This window comes from Helianthus annuus, chromosome 2 (assembly GCF_002127325.2).
Source record: "Helianthus annuus cultivar XRQ/B chromosome 2, HanXRQr2.0-SUNRISE, whole genome shotgun sequence".
Taxonomy (NCBI): domain Eukaryota; kingdom Viridiplantae; phylum Streptophyta; class Magnoliopsida; order Asterales; family Asteraceae; genus Helianthus; species Helianthus annuus.
In genome coordinates, this window is record NC_035434.2 from 64444757 (window position 1) to 64452616 (window position 7860).

Sequence of the window (7860 nt, forward strand, 5' to 3'; positions counted from 1 at the left end):
GTGATGAATCCTTTCCTTCTTCAAGGTACGCTCGGTAAAACTTGCATGTTGGGTTTCGCGAATGAGAGACTCGAGATGATGCTGCGCGGGAACATTACGAGCGCTATGCAAATAGCTTCGTCTGCTGAGGGCGTCGGCAACGACATTTGCTTTGCCAGGATGATAACGAATCTCACAGTCGTAATCGTTGAGAAGTTCCACCCATCGGCGTTGCCGCATATTAAGTTCATTCTGGTTGAAGACGTGTTGTATGCTCCTATGGTCGGTGAAGACCGTACACTTTGTACCGTAAAGGTGGCGTCGCCAGATCTTTAACGCAAAAACAACTACTCCTAGCTCGAGGTCATGGGTTGTATAGTTCTTCTAATGGATCTTGAGCTGACGAGACGCGTAAGCGATAACCTTGTCCCGTTGCATGAGAACACAACCAAGACCAAGGTTTGAGGCATCGCAATAAACAACGAAGTCATCGTTTCCATCCAGTAAAGCAAGAACGGGAGCATTGCAAAGCATGTGCTTGAGGGTTCGAAAGGCAGTCTCTTGTTCAGTTCCCTAAACAAAAGGCTTTTCTTTATGTGTGAGAGAGGTAAGCGGCACGACGATTTTAGAGAATCCTTCAATAAATCGACAATAATAGCCCGCTAATCTGAGGAAAGAACGGACTTCAGACGAGTTTCTAGGCATAACCCAACTCTTAACTACTTCAATCTTCGCGGAGATATAAATACCTTCACTATTGATGATGTTACCGAGGAATTGAACCTCCTCTAGCCAGAATTCACACTTGGAGAACTTGGCGTAGAGTCGATTTCCTTGGAGTAGCTCGAGAACCAAACGTAGATGTTGCGCGTGTTCGGCTTTCGACATGGAATAGATTAGGATATCATCGATAAACACAATGACGAAGCGATCGAGAAATGGTTTACACACACGATTCATCAGATCCATGAAAACCGCGGGTGCGTTGGTTAAACCAAAAGGCATAACAACGAACTCATAGTGGCCGTAACGGGTGCGAAAAGAGGTTTTGGGTATATCCTCCTTTTGGATGCGTAGTTGTGATACCCTGAGCGTAGATCGATCTTCAAGAAACATGAAGCACCTTGCAATTGATCAAATAAATCATCGATTCGAGGCAGAGGATAACGATTCTTGAAGGTGAGATTATTCAATTCCCTGTAGTCGATGCACATCCTGAACGACCCATCCTTCTTTTTGACGAAAAGGACTGGTGCGCCCCAAGGAGAGGTGCTAGGGGTGAATGAAGCCTTTATCAAGTAATTCCTGGAGCTGACTTGAGAGTTCACGTATTTTAGAAGGAGCGAGACGGTAAGGCGCTTTAGCAACAGGGTTTGCTCAGGAATGAGGTTAATTCAAAAGTCGATATCACGACTCGGAGGAACTCCTGGAAGATCATCAGGAAACACATTCAGAAATTCACATACAACGGGGACATCGATTACACCCGGTCTTCCTTTATTTTCCTTCTCCGCTACTACAATGTTGGCCAAGAAGGCTTTGTATTCCTTGCGAAGATACTTACTAGCTTGGGTACACGACATGAGCTTAAGACCTTTCGACACAGTTTCACCATAAACACATAATAAATCACCATTAGCGAGCGAAAAGCGAATCATTTTATCGAAGCACACAACTTCAGCACGATTCTCATGAAGAAAATCCATGCCTACTATGATATCAAAACTTCCGAGCTGCATCGGAATAAGATCGATCAGAAAGATGTGATTGTTAAGCTCGAGAGTACAATCACGAAGAACAGAACTGACGGCGACGGTTCTTCCGGTGGCAACTTAGACATCAAATGACGAGTGTAGATGGGAGCGCCTACAATTAAGGAGCTTTTCAAATTCCAATGATACAAAACAGTTATCGGCTCCAGTATCAAATAAACATGAAGCATATATACCATTCACAAGGAACGTACCATTAACCACGTTGTTGTCGGCTTGAGCTTGGCGGATATTGATGTTGAAGGTGCGTCCGCATGGTGCTTGTTGCTGTTGTTGTTGTTGCTGTTGAGGCTGCTGTTGTTGTTGCTGCTGCTGGGGCTCCTGCTTGACCACCCTGTTTGGGCACATGTTGGCGAAATGGTTAGGATCGCCACATGCGAAGCAAGCTCTGGCGTGGATTGCGGGTGCTGGAGCTTCTTGTTGACCCTGCGGGGCAGTATGGAGGGCTTGTTGAGAAGTAGCTGGAGTTGCGGCGTTGCGGGGACCGATTCGACAATTGGCGGTGAAGTGGCCATCCATATTGCAATGCACGCAATATCTGCATGCAATACCCACCGAGTGATGAAAAGTGCATGTCAGGCAAACAGGATGAGGACCGGTGTACGCGCGCTTTGCAGGCGGCGCATAGGTAACTGGTGCAGCTTGGCGGTGTTGTTGGTGTTGCAGTTGCTGAGCTGGTACTGCTTGTAGGGGAGCGGTGGTAATAACAACACAATTCTTGTTGGCATTCTTCCTCTTGCGACGAGAGGACTTGGATGATGATAATTGCAGGGCAGCGGTGGCGATGTCAGCGGTGGCGGCAGCGGTAGCTTGATGCAGAGATTTCGAGGCTTTGTCCCAGACACCAGCCTTTACACGCTTGTCGTTGATTTCAGCGGCAAGCAGGTAGGTTTCCTCGATTGTTGCTGGTTTTGCAACTTGGACCAAGTCTGCAACACAATCCGGCAGAGCTCGGATATACTTCTTGATTGTCATGTCGGGGGTCTTGACTTGATCAGGACAGATGATACTGAGCTGCTTGAAGCGAGTAGTCAGAGCTGCGTTCTCTCCATCTTTCTGCTTGATATGCCAGAATTCGTCCTCCAGGCGTTCATGGGGAGGGCAAAATTCATCCATCATAATGGCCTTCAGCTCTTCCCACGTTAGCTCATAAGCTGCGTCATTTCCTCGTTTGTTCCTCTCGGCCGTCCACCAGTCTAGAGCGCGGGACTGGAAGACGAGCATTTAGAGTACGGAGATTTTCAGGACAACCACTCTGGCGTAGAGTGACTTCGATGGAATCGAACCATTGAAACATAGCCGTATGGCCATCTTCGCCAGTAAATTCCTTTGGACCACAAGCTTTGAACTGCTTAAAACTAAAGGCAGTCTTCGGTGCATCTGTTCGAGACTCTACAGACGATTTGCTGCCGTTTTCGTTTAGCTCGCTGACGATCTGTGGAATCACTTTAACAACTTGGGAAGCGACGAGAGAGGCGAGTCGCTTGTCAGCTAGCTTGTGTTTCATGGCACGAGAGCGAAGGGATCTAGTTGACGACATTGTCTACAACAGACATCGTCACAGGACTCAGACACAATAAAATCGAATCTCACCTCACATACCTAACTCTGCTAAAGCTCAGGAACACATCTAGGCACTGAACACATAAGCCAGAGAATCACGGAAGCAAATATAATCACAGAAGCATATAAGCACCCAATCACATAAGCACATAGTTCATTTGCACGTATTCATCTCCCTATATTGTACGTATCCACCCACATGACGTGATCGTGTTCCTGTATCATTTAAGTTTTGCGTGTTCGAGAATAGCGATTGTGAGTACATGGCGTATAGTATAGCATAAGCGAGCAGCGATTGGTCGGCGTGTTGGGGTAGATGTGTAGTGTGGTTCGTGTGTGTCGATCAAAATTGGAAGCGAAAAGTGAGTAAATCACCAAAATCGAAGCATGTAAACAAGTAAAACCACATAAACACATAAAAGTCCATATAAAATCGACAAATATCAGAGTCGGCAGTTGCGGGCTCAGAATGGAAACATATAAAAATCGACGAAAATGCGAGATTGAAATCGAATATAGATTGACTAAGGCTAGATAGTCATTGACTACCCAAAGTGATTTGACTATTCACAAGGATTATTGGCACACACTTTGGCTTTCGGAACTATGCTCTCGCCTCGAATTTGGGCGAATGGCATGCATTCTTCGAGTTTTAGTGTGACTTCAAGTCGTTGGAGTCCGTCGAGACATTGGTGAGAGTTTTGTAAAACCAAAATAGATCCGGAACAAGTCGTCAAGGTTCGGGTTTCACCCCTGACTTAACAACTTTGTTCCTGTTTTAATAAAATAGAGAAGAAAATATGCGTTAAAGTGCGGATTTCACTCCTGATTCAACGTAAATTCTCGTGTTTTATAGATAAATGCGGGTCGAACAAGCGATTAAATCGAGAGTTTGTGGTTTTAACACCTAATCTCAATCCAATCACTTGTTCAAATTAGTGCAGTGTGACTACCTTAGGAAAGGCAGTTGTGATAGTGTAGCGTGATTGTGAGCGAGAAGTAGCGAGTAAGCTCATGCAGAACCCCTACAGGATTCGCACAAGTCGGTCCATTGGTACTTAAACTATAGACTAGGTCGTTTCTAAGATATCGACCCGGACTGGGTCGAGTCTGGCCTAATTCCCTACAGTTATGGCTCTGATACCAATCTGTCACACCCCAACCGATGGCGAAAACATCGGGGCGTGGCACTAAGCGAAACAGATTGTCCAGAAGTTTCCATAACAACTAACATTACCAATTATTTAAAGCATCACATCCCATACCATGACATAAAAAGTAATATAATTATTACAGACAAATTCTAGTCAAATTGTTCTGTTTCGACAACTCAGATTTCAAGTACAGACAATTCCTTTATTCGTTTCTAGACCTTTCCTAGCCTCAATTTCACAGCAAGCAAAGCATTCAAACATCTTAAGCACCTGCCACATACGTTAAAGTAAAAGTCAATGCACATAGTGTAAAGGTGAGCATACAAGTTTGATATAGCATAATAGAGTTCGAAATCGTTTACGCATAACCAGCACGTACACAGTGGGAAATGAAGCACGTAAGTTATCGACATGATCCTGTCAATACCAATGACTGTGGGTTGATTGCCCAAGGCAGTTCGTAATGCATGATCACCACTGTGAACCATGTGATTAATTGTCCTTAACACCCCTGAGTGAATTGGTGTTGAGTCCAAACTATAGTACTATCGTTGCTAAGGCAGGTAGACCGCAATCCATGTGTAAACATAACAAATAAGCATTCACCGAGTCACGTATAACATGCAGTAACGGTTAGCATTAAAGTATTGCGTAGTGTGTTCGATGTAATTTAGAATAAGTAACGTATGTAACACCCAAAAGTGCGAAAGCAAAAAGGGTTCGAGTATACTCACAACGATGATGGATTGAAGGGAGCACTAGAGTGAGATTAGCCTGATCAGAACGATAGCATAAACGATAAGCGATACGTAAAACGGTGAGAGGTGTCAAGGGATCGGGCGGCAATCCGATCGGGTGGCAATCTGTTCGGTTGGCCGGTCGATCGGGTGATAATCCGTTCGGATGGTCATCAGATCGGGTGACCATTCGACTAGATTGTTACCTCGTTTGGGAGGGATGTGTTTGTGTATGACGGCTTGCATTTTGAAGTTTTTGTTGTAGCATTTTGAAAACAGAGAAGTATCTCTGCCTTTCAGGTCGGTCGATCGAACGACCGTTTGATCATGCGACAATCCGATTGGTTGGACGCTTCAGTGAGAACAAGTTCATAGCAGTTTGTTACTCAAATGGGTTGCAATCCGATCGGGTGACAATCCGTTGTAGTGAATATGTTGAAAACTATTTAAGGGTTGAAGTCTAAACATCACATAGTCGAGTGGTAATCCGATCAGATGGTAATCCGTTCAATGTTCAAACCTCAAAATATTAAAATAAAAGTGAAGTGTGGGTCCTGTAGGATCGAGGATTCGTCCAAAACGAGTAGGTCTGAGTCAAATCTGAGTCTCTAGAAAGGCGGAATCAGACTAGAAACCTTTCATCAGTGTTAGAATAGGAGTAGAAGAGTAGAAATACACTTTAAACATGTTTTCCATTGATTATAAACGTTTTCGTACGGAGATAATTCGTCAGCACTTCGTGGCAAGATTCTCTGAATAGTTACAAATGAAAAACTCAACAAGCCTATTTATAGGCACACCAGGTCGCACAAGGTCATACATCCACTTCGCACGAACTGGCTACTTCCAGTTCGTGCGACCTGACCATATAAACATTCAGGTCGTGCGACCTGGACATAATACATACAAAACTTAACTTTTAACCTATTATATCATACATGACACGACTCAGACTGATGACGTAGGCGATAGACATTGTGCATCAACAAATTCCCCCTTGGATATTGCCGCAATCTTCAGTCAGCCTGTCTTCAAAAATTCCTTCACAAAGACTTGAATACTTCTTCTCTTTGTTTCGGCTTTCTTGACAACATCTTTCTGAGCTTTTCATTCTCTTTAACATCTCTCTGCTCTTCTTTAGCTAGCCTTTGCACAACTGTAGCTCTAGCAATCTTGTCTTTCTCTTCACGCTCAGCTCTCAGCTTCTTTGCTTTCAAAACCTCTTCTTTTTCAATTCCTCTCCACCTTGTTAACCACATAGTTTAAGAGTTTATACCCTTCTGAAAACAAATTGTAGCAACTTTTTGGAACTGCAGAGCTTGCTCTCTATCTTCTGCTTTGTATCCAATCTTGTTCACGAATAAACATTCAATATCCTTTGCAGAACAGTTGACTATCCACATCAGATCATACAGATGAATATTTCTGATCTCATTCCCCACTCTGTACTCAATGATTGCTTCTGTCGTTATGCAACTGTAAACCCAACATATGAACCCTTCACGAAAATTCTGTTCCATCTTCGGCAATGGAATATTCTTCAGAACTCTAGGTTTCTTGATCTTCAAAATTGTTTCTTCAATGCCTGTAACTGGATCCACTTTCTTGACTTTCTTTGGATAATGTGGCTTCCAGTGTTTAAAATCTTTGAACGCTTCAAACTTCATTAAACCCCATGTAGGCATGTCACGTTCTCTGATAGGATATAATAGTGTTCAGACTTGGGATAATTCTTCAACATTCCACCAAGGCAAAGACATAATATCTTGAATATATTTGAAATACTGAACACCGAACTCTCTTCGAATTGCATAGGCGTTAACTTGTAGCAAGTAACCCCAGCTTATGATATCTCCCAAAGAAACATCTCTATCTCTTCTGTAATACTATAGTGGTCTTTTGAATTTTCGTTCTGTAACTTTTCTGAACCACTTTTTACGTTCTTCGCGTTGTTCTTCTTTCGACATTTCTTGAAAACTTTTATTTTTCACACTTTCTGCAACTTTTCTTCTCAGTTCATCTTCGTTTGCTTGACTGAACAATTCAGCAGGAGTTGGATAGTAAGAAGTATCAACATTCACATTCTCAGACTGATCATCATCACTACAGTCTTCTACTTCCACTTTGTCGTAGTTATCAGCATATTCAACATACTTGTACTGATATTCTGGTTGCTGATTGATATCAAACATGTTCAACTCCTCTTCAAAATCAAAGTTAAACTCACTGTCGTCAATAACCATCATCTTAACTATCTCAGCTCGAGTATAAGTATGCAAGATTTCACCTTCTTCTACATCATGTTCAAGACGTAGAATCAACCTTGTAACCTGATCAACACTTTCATCAACTTTTTCAGCATTATCATGCTCCCACTCTCCTTTTGCATTCTCAGATTCTTCATTTGCATCATCTTGAAGATAATCATCAACATTCTCTTCATTTGACGCTTCAGTTACTTTGATACCCGAAGTACCTTGATCATCATCATCATTATTACCATCATCGTCATCATCACTATGAATAGAATAAACTTCGTCTGCGTCATCCTTCAGAATATCATCCTCATCTTCTTCATCATCTTCATCACCAGGTACTGAAGTTATCGGACAAGGATCTGGAATAGATGATTCCGGGACTGTTGATGGAACAATT